Source organism: Dipodomys merriami, unplaced genomic scaffold, assembly GCF_024711535.1.
Source record: "Dipodomys merriami isolate MVZ:Mamm:240054 unplaced genomic scaffold, mDipMer1.0.p SCAF_13, whole genome shotgun sequence".
NCBI lineage: Eukaryota > Metazoa > Chordata > Mammalia > Rodentia > Heteromyidae > Dipodomys > Dipodomys merriami.
Genome location: NW_027202604.1, coordinates 1,861,436 through 1,874,385, shown reverse-complemented (window position 1 = coordinate 1,874,385; position 12,950 = coordinate 1,861,436). Strand labels below are relative to the sequence as shown.

Genomic DNA, 12,950 nt, shown 5'->3' with positions numbered 1-12,950 from the left:
AAGTAACTCTAAATGATAGCAAGTGTCCATCCATCAAAACTATTGGGTGGATATGACTGAAGAGTGGAAAAGACTCCCCTCTAAGCCTCTGTAGCTGTGTAGTCTTAGCCCATCTACCCCTGGAGGTACTGGACATGAACCACGTTATAATTCTGCTAGAGTTACACACTGGTGAAGGCAAGTGTGAACCTACAAATGTACTGGTGAAGACTAATGGAGCAGTTCTCAAAAACTAGGGGTTATTCTGCCTTCTGGGGGAACTTCTGGCAATATTTGGAAACATTGGTTTGTCAGATCTATGAGAGAAGCATCAATACTAATGAGCAGAAGCCAGGGATACTACTAAACTCAGGACAGCCCCTACCCCAGTGAAGAATTATCCAGCTCTATGTCCATAGGGCCTGGACTAGATAAACTCCCTTAAAGCTTCCTTCTTCCCTGATATGAGGGGTAGAAGTGCTCAGAGATGCAGAAGGTAGAGCTAGCAGGAAGAAATGAAAGGGAAAGGGAAAGGAGGGCCATCCCTATCTTTCCTATAGATAATCTTAACCTTTGTGTTAAGAATGTTGCTTCCTACATAACTCTAAGCCTTCTATTTCTCTTCACATACATTGTTATCATTGCAGACCAAAAGTTCTCTCCACCAGGAAGGCTGCAGCAGCTTTCTAACCAGTATAAATGACACAAACACAGAAGCCAGGAACAGCAAGGCATAGAGATCATCATGCATACAGTCAGGCTGAATGATAGTCCAAGTTCAAGTGTGGCCATATGGTTCAAGCCTTTGCCATATGGCTACTGCAAGCTACTTAACCTCTGATCATCTTCTTTTCCATATGCAATATTTGGAAACATTTGGGGTAACAGTACCTATCCTGGGAATTGCTATGATTACAAAAGTTGTTGTATACAAAGTTCTTTTTAAAAAATACCTGGCACATGGTGAGTATACTGTAATTGCTTTTTATTATCTTCAAATCATAATCCAATCCAGTCATTTCCATTCATTTAACTTCCTGTTCTTCTTAGGATAAACATCAAGAATCTGACTGTGGCAGTGAGGCCATGAGTAGCTGGTCTCTGCCAATATATCTAGGTTCAACCAATCCTGGTTTCCCTTGGACCTATGTACTTTCCCTTGCTGTTTTTTTATGAGCTAATTGAATTCAGGTGAGTATCCTTGGCTACTGGGTCTGTGCACAAACAAGTCCCTTCCTATTGAAATGTATCCAACTCCCTCCCCAAACTCCATGCCTTCATTTCATGCTCTCCTACTTGTGCAACACATTAGGGTTCAAAGCCATATCCCCTGGATGCCTTCAGGTATTCTTACAGCTCCATGCATCTCTCCTTTTAGACAGGCTTATCCAAGCTGTAATTCTTCATTCAGATTTCTAACTCTTTTATTAGACATTCCATTGTTGTGTTGGTCCCAATAAACATGTATCTATTTTTTCAAGGAAGAACTGACTATCCATCCAACATGACTTCCTTCATAAATAAGTGGGTACCCAAACAACAAGTAAGATCCATGGCCTGTACCTCAGTACATCATGCTGTATTATAGCAGGGGCCACAAAAAATCATGAGGACATTCATGGAAACCAACAAGGTCTTGAGCAAGATGAAGCCTCCTTCCTTCCATCTCAAGAATCTGTTTTTCAGCAAACCAACTTCCCTATTCTTTCCTTTGCTATGGCAGAGGAAGGTGATGTTTTCCCAAGCTCAGGATGGAAGCCTACTCTGGGAGCCTCAGCCCCAGGTCTTTGTAAGGTAGAGGTGCAGCACTCAGTCAGCAAGAAGAATTATTTGAAAACCATTTGGTTTTAGAAAACCACAGAATGGTGATTTTGTTTTGATATTTTGACTTGACCATCAAATCATCTATTTCTCTTCCCCAAAATTATTTAGTATGGGAAATATAAACATTTTCTAACAATACTTTCTTAAATACCTCAAACAAATCTTCTCTATCTGACCCAGGCACCATGACTTTGCCACTATGCCAGTCTGGGTCATGAAGAAAATGGAATTCCCTACAGATGGTTCCAATGAGGAGGCTTCAATGTAGGGGCTTCAGAAGTAGGCATAGACAGGGTTAGTGAAACAAAGGATAGATGCTTAGGGATCCAGCAATTAGTAACAGTGGGCAGCCCTCTAGATATAGATAGATAGATAGATAGATAGATAGATAGATAGATAGATAGATACATACATACATACATACATACATACATACATACATACATACATACATACACACATACATACATAGATACATAGATATATAGATACATAGATACATAGATAGATACATAGATACATAGATAGATACATAGATAGATAGATAGATATCCTTGAGAAAACGAGCTTAGGGACAGTGACTTCAAGTATCAGGCCATGAGTTCAAGTATCAGGATTGGCACAAAAAATATATATGACTTTATAGGGAACTGGCAATGGAACAAAATTATTTTAAAACTCTCTTTTCCTTTGAACATTAGCATTTGACAACACAGGAAGGAGGGGAGGAATAAGCTAATCCTGGTGTACCTGGAGTTGTGAGCCAGCACTACGGAGTGGGAAGGACTTTCTGCCACAGATATGGAACAAAGCAGCAGAGGGATCGGGAGAAAATTCACTTAGGCTTTCTCCCCTCCCATCCTTGCATTTCCTGAAGTGCTTTTTGTTGGCTCCAGACCTGACCAAGACTCAGCCAGCAAGGGAGCCTGCTGATGGTGAAGCAGTGGGCCAGAAATGTTTCCCTCACAAAAGACCTGGGTACCCAGAGGGATGTCATAAAGAGCAAATGGAAGCAAGAGCTGAAGTAAGAGGGGCTGCTGCAATTGTGTGCACATTTATAGGATTACCTAGTCCTTGAGAACTTTCCAATTTCATACCATTCATCTGAAGTTGGGGAAGCTGAGGCCTGCAGAGATCTATAGGTTAAAGAATAATGGAATACTAGAGCTATTAAAAAGTATTGCTCTCTCTCTGTCTCTCTCTCTGTGTGTCTCTCTCCCTCCCTTCCTCCCTCTCTCCATGTCTCTCTCTCCCTTCCTTTCTTTGGGGGGGGGAGGGATGTGGTGGTGGCTTGAACTCAGGGCCTGGATATTAGCCCTAGCTTTTTGTGCTCAAGGCTAGTGCTCTAACACTATGAGAACACCATCTCTGGCTTTTGGGGGGTAGTTAATTAGAGAGAAGAGTCTTACAGACTTGCTTGCCCAGCCTGGTTTCAAACTGAGATCCTTAGCTCTCAGCTTCCTGAGTAGCTAAGGATTACAGGCTTGAGCCACCAGGGCCCAGCTAGGATTGTGTGATCTCCCAATGTCAGGCATCGATGGTATAAATCTTCAGGATCCCAGACAGGGTTTCTATCACATAGGACACTCAGTCTCCTAAGGCTCTGTATCTGATAAGTGTGCCAATTAGGGAAGGGATGGGGATAGGGGGAGGGGAGGGGAGCGAGGATCAACAGTTTAAAATCCTCTATATACAAAACATCCCCAAGCCACCACAACCACTGAGCCTGATCATGAGCCTGAGTGGAGAAAACATATCCTATGAATCCCCAAAGGTTAACCCATTGTAACAATGAGATGAACAGGATACTATGTTGAAAAATGAACTTTACAATTGATGTAGGGAGGGGAGTGTAGTTGTAGAGGTCAGAGGGAAGGGATGGTAGGGGAAAAACAAAGGAGGAGGTAACAATGCTTGATAAGGAATGTACTCATTACCTTGCTCTTGTAACTGTAACCCCTGTATAGTATTTTGACAATAAAAAACATATAAAATTAATTACAAAAAAATTTTAAGAAAGAAAATAAGTAAAGTTAAATCAGAGATAACCCTTATCTCTCTTCCCTAGTTTAAGAAACACTAATCTGAAAAAGGAAGACTACATAAGACTTTCTTAGCTTCAATATAATTGGAATTTGGACTGAGTAAATCTGGTTAACAGAGATTTTCCTAGGTATTTTGTAGGAGATTTAACAGCCTCTGTGGCCTCTAGTCACTAGATTACAGTACCAGTTCTCCTCTAACAGCAAAAGTGTCTCCAGAATTTTCCAAATGATCCCTTGGGAGGAGTGGGGATTCACATCAGGTTGTGAACTCTGGCTTCAGCAAATCCAAGAATATTAAAGTGGTCATCTGAGCCCAGAGTCCTATTCCTAAATGGAGAGGTGGGGTCAGGTTTGCCTGTACTTCCCATGCTACAAACAGGCAGATTCAAGCCATGAACTCAAATCCTGAGAGCCCTGCTCACTGTACAAGGACATTCTTGTTTCAAGACTTGATATGAGACCTTCTTACTGTCTGTCCCTTTGTGTGATGTGGCTTCCCAGTCCTTGCCTTGCAGAGTTAAAGCTGGCAGTGCCTCCTGTAATGTTCCATCAAGTACTTCTCAGATTTCCTCCAACACAATGTTGCTCTTGGATTGGGAGAAAGGGCCACAATGCCCCTTTTGCCTTGCCATGTTCCAGGAGGTAGCAAGGCCTGCAGATTTCTCTTCCCTTTTCTTACTAGGTGACCTTTCCTAGCCCCCATGGGGCTGCTGTAAGGATAAAGATAACATGAAGTATGATGCTTGGAATTACTTAAGCTCTATAACTCACAAGCACTTAGATTATTTAACTGATGATTATGATTATTTAAGCTGAAAGCCTATACTTCTCTAGCTCAGAAAATGTTTGTATTTCCATTAAAAACCACCAAGCTAAGGGCTCTTTTGACTGACATTTTTTACTATTAAAACTATACATGCAGTGCATGTTTGGAGCCAAAAGATAGTGTGTCCTTCAACTTCGGTTCAAGATAAGGAAGCTGACTTCAAAGGTCTCCAACTAATTGTATTCCTAGAAGATCCTAGCTATTCCTAAGTTTCAACTATGTTTCAGGTCATTTACCTACTGGAATTATGCATAGTACTACACAATGGAAGGAGTTTGGGAGATCACCTCATGCCCTCCCCCAACTTGGGAGACGAATAGCTAAGAGGATTCCCATTGCCACAAAGCTGTTTTCTATTGAGAGATGAGTTTCTTCCTTAAGTGCATAAGCTTGCTTCCTCACAGTTTTCTGAGGTAGCATATATTAAGACAACTTCTGTTTTTACAAGTCGCCCTATAACAGCTGAAAGAAATATTTGTTTTCTTTAGAAGTAACCGTGTTTACCTGTCAGCTATCCTAACCATGATGAGATTTTTCAGGTATTCTTCAACCTGTTTGCTTGCAACATTAGTCCCAAGATTTACCAACAGTGATATCCAGAAATTAACTCCAAGATATTCTAGATAAACACATAGCAAACGTCTGTTGGAATATTCTCTTCAATATGTGAAAATGTAACAATGACATGTTCTTCTGTATACCTGGTGTAAGTCAACAAAACAAAAAGAAAAACAAATCCAAACAAAACTAAGAAAAAGTATTCTCTCTAAAGGCATAGTTGGAAAGTGGGTTCTAATGCTCAGGGAGATGATAACCTAGCAAATGATTCTCCCTTTTTTCATTTTGTCAGAAACAACTGACTGCTCCCAACATCATTTTCCCTTTCCTTCCTGGTAACTGGATACTTAGAATGTTAGCTAGGTATGATTTACTCAGCTAAGGGCTATATTTCCCTGCTTGTTTTGAAGCTAAGTGTGATCATGTGACTTATAACTTGAAACTTAAAAAAAAATACAAGCTCTATGAGCAGGAAAGTTTTTGTTCAGGGCTGTTGTTCACTTAGAAAAACCATTAGATAAGTGGCTAGGGCAGCCGGGCACTGGTGGGTCACGCCTGTAATCCTAGCTACTCAGGAGGCTGAGATCTGAGGATCACGGTTCAAAGCCAGCCAGGGCAGAAAAGTCCATGAAACTCTTATCTCCAATAAACCACCAGAAAACCAGAAGTGGCGCTATAGCTCAAGTGGTAGAGTGCAAGCCTTGAGCTGAAGAGCTGAGGGACAATGCTCAGACCCAGAGTTCAAGCCCCATGACCGACCAAAAAAAAAAAAAAGTGGTTAGGGCAAAGACTAGCCCTTGCACATGGTAGACGCTCACCAACTGTTGATTGAACTGTTAGCTGACTCAGATGTCAATGGTAGTATGTACAACTTATAGGGTAGGGGTTTCCATTCTTTTTTTTCTACCTTTTGTCAGTGGGATCATAGCTGGAATTTAGTTCAATGGCTTATGTCATGAGGTAGAAGCCAAATGCAAAAATGGCAAAGTATCAAGACAGAAGAAGCTCTTGTATGAGCTTCTATTTAGAGTTTACTATTCTTGCAATGTGAGCTAACTAAAACATTCCACACTTCTAAAGTTGTTTTTTTTTTACAGTTACATTTCACTTATCCTCTATAAATTGTGTATACACCAAATGTTTTGTGTTCTGCTTTGGATTCAACCTGCCAATTTCAGGATTAAGAGAGAGAAACAAATCATGAGTGGCAAGCAACTGTGCACTTAAATCCCTGCTGCAACCCAAACCAAAATCAATTTTGAATGAGCCATTCTTCATGATATCCATTCTCTCCCTCTGTGCCTCCATCTGCAAGAATTTAGGAAACTGGACTGGTTTCATCTGTGTTCCAGCTAACTCAATACCTTTCAGAAATGTGCACGTAGTAGACAGAAACAGGCAGACTAGGATATTCCAGGATACCTGACCATGGTAATTAATATTTTGAAAACAGGACTCATCCACATATTTTTTCTATATAATCACTGGTTAGAGAATTATGTTGTAGCAGGAAAGAAAATTAATGAATCCATAAAGTTAAGTTGTAATTTGAAGATCAGTATATGGTACTTGTAAGGAATGTGCCCATTAATAGTAACATAATACATAATTACAGCTTTTTGTGGCTTAAAAATTACTTTTTCACAGATGCATAGTTTCATTCAATCCCTCATAAGACTCTGTAACATAATACAACAGCCTTGCACCTGAGTTTATCAATTTTAAGTAATCGTTGCCTTCAAAACTCCTCTCCCAGGCTCCATTTATCCTGTGCAAATTGCCAGGCACTTAGGATTCTTTCCTAAGGACATGTGATTTGTCTTTTCTAGGTTGGCATGAAGTAAAGAATAAATTGATTTTTATCATTTTCTGCATGCTGCCTCTCCTTTGAAGAGTACTTTCCTAATGAGTGGCTCTCTTAGAAGGGATCCCAGATCAAAGGGGCCCACAGGATAATGCTGCTGACTTACCTTACTGTAAGTGTTTGAAAATAACCCAGTGTATACAAAAGTTTGCAAGGCTATATGCAGATGTCTACAATATAACAAAGCTCAGTAAAGTAAGATGGGTTGCACGTCATCAGATGAGTTAAAAATGTAAGAGCCCATTTAAAAATTTGATGTAGGAAGCCATCACAAACACTCTGAAAGATACAACTCAAATTGTGTGACTATAAAGGAGCTACCAAACCCTTATTCAACTCAGCATTTCATACTAAATGAAAAATTTCACTTAGGCTGCTTGTCTGTTAAATAACTATGAAAGTTTAAATCATCTTAGAAAATGTACACAGATAGATTTTAAGTACTGTATCTCATGGTCTTCAATTCCTGTTAGCCACAGATATCAAATTCACTTGCCACAAATTAAATAACTGAACTTTGGTTACTGAATATAAGCTTATGAAACTGTATTAATAAAATCAAACATATAGAATGATGATCTTAATAGTTTTTTAATAAAATTCCTTTTTAAATGCAGGCAAATATAACAAAGATGAACCATTCTGAAACGTTTTAGCAAATGTTTTAGGTTTTGGACATTTTTAAAGTAAAGGGATATTCCATACATAGGGAAAAGTAAGTATTAAGTCTCTTATGAAAATATATAGTTGAGAACTGTTAGCTCTTTCCATTATGGGTACAACAACTGAGAAAAGGATTGTCAGGGGAAAGACCTCCAACATGAAATCAGTTCAGAGGCCTTTCTTCGGAGTAAGCTAGACTTCACTTCTTTTCAGAGTTCCCAGGGGACAAGAAGACACACAACATTGTCCATGTCCCTCTTTATCTTAAATAACCAAGTGTGTCCTGATTTTTGAAATTATGTATATATCTACTTATCTTTTATTTATTTGTTCATTTTCTTCACTCATTTTACTAAAAAATGAAAGCTTGACAAGGTCAAGGTTCTGTTAGTTCACCAGCAGTGTCTATCATGTAGTACATACTCAGTATGAGCTATGAGCTTTGTTAATTCATTCTTTCATTTCTCAAATCTGAATATGCAATCTTAAAAGGAAATTCCACTGTAAATAAGATAAAAACCATATAATGAGAAATTTGTATTCTCTCTTTCTAAATCTAGTCTAAATTTAAAATAAAAGGACAGTTCCTGGCCCACCAAAAAAGAATGGCAAAGGAAAATTCATGTCAGTGTAGCATACAACTCAAAATGATATAACACCGGGCTTATACTTGTAATCCTAGCTACTCAGGAGGCTGAGATCTGAGGATCATGGTTCAAAGCCAGCAGGGGCAGGAAGGTCCGTGAGACTCTTATCTCCAATAAATCACTAGAAAACTGGAAGTGGTACTGTGGCTCAAGTGGTAGAGCGCTAACCTTGAGCTAAAGAGTGCCAGGACAGCACCCAAGCCCAAAGTTCAAGCCCCATTACCGACCAAAAAAATTGATATAACATAAAACAAGAGTCGGGGTAAAAATGAAATAGCTGCAAATAAGTGTAGCTTGCAAAACCTAGGACTAGCGATCTTTGTGATAGTGGAACAGGTAGTGGAACAGGTCTGTGTCTCAATTGTGCTAGAAGATTTACAAATTTATACATATGGCAAGACATATATATACTGTGCAGGTAAAACTGGAGAAATCTGGGTAAGGTAGGCAGACTGTACCAGAGCCAACTTCCTATAGTTACACAAGATGCTACCAATTCCAAATTGGTAGAGGTTATGAGAAACCTCTCTGTACTATTTCTTGCAACTGCATGGCAATTTACAACTACATGAAACGAAATCAATAAAATACAACAAAACAAAACAGCAAGACATTTTGAAAGCATTCTTTTCATTACTAGAACAATGGAACCAACACAGATGCTCAACAATGGGATAAATCTACATGAAAGCATATTGAGCAATTTGTGATGGAGAAGGTATTCACATTCAGAAAGCAAAAATGAGACAAAAGTATGGTCTAATTTTCCTTTAAAAAAAGAGCATTTATAAATGTATAACAAAAATATTCACATCAGTGTCTATAATTACAAGTTAGGATTATGAATAATTTTTGTTGTTGGTGTTGCCAGGTAGTTGTTGCTATTTATTATTATTATTATTATTATTATTATTATTATTATTATTATTATTCCATTAAGTAGTTGTACAAAGAGATTTTAGTTCAACACGTCAACATCTTGGTCAATGTCATCCCTTTCAGGGTGGGTAAATGCAATCAGAATATTCAATGTAGGTATGTGAAAAATGAAGCTAGGGAAAATTGAAGGGATGAGTAGTGTTACAAGAGATGTGGAAGAATGATGGTATTGGGATTTGATCTCAGGATCTCTTGCTTGCTTGGCTTGCATGTTTGCCAAAACAGTGCTCTACCAGTTAAGCCACATCTATAGCCCAGCTTTATTTTCCTGGCAAATAGTCAGCAACGGAGACAGAGTTTTTCAGAGTTTTCTGCTCAGTCTATCTTTGAATGGCAATCCTTTTGATCTCAGCTTCCTGAGTAGGTAGAATCACAGGTGTGAGCCACCAGTGACCAGTTTAGGAGTGACTTTTAAAAAATATATAATGCCTTTAAACATTTACTTTTTTGCAAAAGTGAACAGTTACCTAACAAATATATATTTTTTCTTTTTTTTGTTTTGTTTTTTTTTGTTTTTTAAATTTTATTTTATTTTATTTGTGAACATACTGTACAGAGGAGTTACAATTACATGGGCAGGATAATGCGTACATTTCTTACCACGCATTGCAGCCTCCTCCTTTGTTTACCCTTCACATCCCTTCCCAGCCTCCCCCCTCCCCCCCAATCCCAATCCCAATCCTTCTCCTTCCCCTAACAAATATATTAAAGGCATTTGTCATATAAATGAGGCTCAGTGAAGTTCTTTGCAGCTACACAAAACCAAGATCATATGATATAAGGTAAAAAGAACTACTACCTGCATGAACCATGAGAAATGAACATGGCCTCACAAAGACATGGCCTCCAATGGGAATATTGCTCACCAGAGATTGGCAGATGCCTTATTAGTAATTATGTGAATAAGAATCTATCTTATGCAAGCAGAGAGTAGACCCAACTGCCTTCCAATTCTAAAACTCACATCATTTGATTTTGCAATGAATTTAACAGACACTGCATCTCATTTTAAAAGGCCCTTTTATCTTTCAAATTACTTTCACATATGCTGATTTAAAATCATTTTAGTCCTGTACTTACAAAAAAAATTCTGACCCTTCCAATTCTGTTGTATAGGCAGAGCAAGTATTCCATTTCTCTGAACAGAAGGTTGAGATACCCAAAAACAATCTCTATGGAATGAAACAAAACTCTAGTTATGATCAGATCTTATCACCTGTTTTTGATTTGGGCTCTTATAGAGCTTAGCCTCTCCTTTCCAATTAAGTCTGGAGACTGGGTAGACATAGCTAAAGAGAATAGCATGACAGATACTAGTTGAATGAAAACCCCACAAGTTTTAGAGAAGAGTGGTAAAAACATCAATAATAACACTACACATCTGGTTGTTCCCACTAAGTTACATTGACTCAGGCAATGTCTAGTATAAAGTCATTTTAGCTTAAAGATCATGATCAATAAAACCTTCAGTCCCCAGTAGGGTACATATAAGTTGGGTTTCTGGGCTTGTTAAATAATGAATGGGTTCCATACTGGACTTAATGAAGCATTGCTTTGTTACTTTTACCAACAGAATTAACAGAGGAATTTTGTATTTATTTTGCAGTGGCAGAAGATTAAGCACTTCAGCAATAATGTAGCAATTTACCCAAAGAGGTCTTAGTTAGGTGCTATCTGAAATCATGAAATTAAGTGGAAAAATGTACACATGGAAAAGGTTCAGATGTTTTAGAAAAATAAATCCAGATTTTAGATAAATGATACTCCTCACCAAGTATATTAAACAAATGACATATTTGCATTGGCCGATAGAGCCATTTACACATATTTACACACATTTCTATGTGCCAATCCCTCTGCCGAGTACCTCTCCTCACATCTATCCCCATCCTCATTACAAGAGGAGACTAGCAGGTCAGTAAGGTGAAAGGCATTTCACTCAAACCATGTAGCTACCACAGGATTCCAACCTAGGTCTGATGACTCTCAAACTAGAATACTAATTCTCTTATAACCTTGGAAATACATGCTCCTTTTAAAACAAGAAATAACAAAAGTTGCCTTGCAATGGCATATCATTTCAGGAAGTATAGAATTAACCTAGAAATTTTGGGGGAGCAATGAGAACAATTGGACTGTACCTAACACAAAATCCCACACAGGCAGAAGTAGAACGAATGAGCAGAAAAGCATAACAGCATCCTACTGTCCCTATTTTTTAAATACTAGTAGGGTTCCTGGATATTATCAATAAATCTTTGATCAAGGTGGCAATGTCAGCTACTCAAGATTCCAATCACTACATTCCATCTATCTGCTGGATCAAGTTACTATATGCTTTGCACTAGTAATGGTAGTAGGATTCCTTCAGAGACACAGACAGACAAAAGTTCCAGGCCTGATGAATTTCACAAAAGCTCCAAAAGAAAGTGAGGTAGCAGAAAGGACGCCTAAGGTAGAAGACCTTGGTTTTATTCCTGGCCAGATGGCGTTAGGCAAATTATTTGAATCTCTCTGTGGCTCAGTTCCCTCATCTCTAAACTACCTATAATCATATATAGTTTTATTATATCATATTTTATTAGAAACAATGCTAGTTTGTATGTGAAGTAAAAACTCATTTATCCTTTGGTCTTGGAGAAACTGAGGTAGTTGATGAGGCATAAAAGTTTTGCCCTCATTATTAAATCCTTCAAAATATTTCATTCCATATTTTCCATGATCTAAGCTTTCTGGGTTTAATGTTAACCATGTGTAAGACTTGTGGGTCACCATAAGGTCACTCTACCATACCTAGCCACCAATTTTGAAGTCTGTTACAGGCTTTAGATGCCACAATTATATACATCTCCCCTTTATTGTGGAAGGAAGTAAGATTCAAATTATATCTTCTTGATTATTTCATTTGACAATGCAGAGATAGCTATTTCTTGAGTAGTTCTTTAGAATAAATCTATTGCAATTGATTATTAAAATTGCTGGGTAATTTTCTCTTCCATGTTCACCTATGATGCAATTATTTCACTATGAAAGTGAAGTAAGAGATAGTTATAGGTGGCTGTGTCTCAACAGACGCCTTCTTTAATGAGAAAAAAATTAAAAAGCAATTTAGTTCCAATACAATCTTCCCCTTTATTTTCTCAACTCCCCACTTTCCCCATCATGGTGGTAACGGTGAAGGTAAGAGAGAAAGAGAGAAGGAAGAAGAGAAGGAGAGAGAAGAGGAGGGAGAGGGAGAGAAAGACAGACTTTTACAGTCCAACAAATCTGAGTTCTGTTTTCCAAACAAGATGCCAACTTTGAGACTTAAAACAAACAGTACAAGTTAAGCACTGTACACAAATGAAAATGATCTAATTAGCAAACTTACTGTACAAAAATGAAAACGATCTAATTAGCAAACTTATAGTCACAATTAGGAAATATATCCTGAGAAAATTTTCCTAATAACTCCTGGCAGCATTCAAATTACCATTGTGCTTAATAAGGCCTACATCTGTTAGATGACTCAGACTTTTGCAACAGATCTAGAAATACCAGCACTATCCACCAAACATAGAAAATCTAATGATGAATACCTATATATTTACTTTTTCATAAATATA

The 12,950-nt window shown here is 38.1% G+C and overlaps 1 protein-coding gene across 18 annotated transcripts in view; it reads right to left on the bottom strand.

Moving 5' to 3' along the window:
• The window catches only part of Erc2 (ELKS/RAB6-interacting/CAST family member 2), a 1,008,017-nt gene that overhangs the window by 372,279 nt on the left and 622,788 nt on the right, over window positions 1-12,950 (bottom strand). The gene's annotated exons all lie outside the window — the stretch shown is intronic.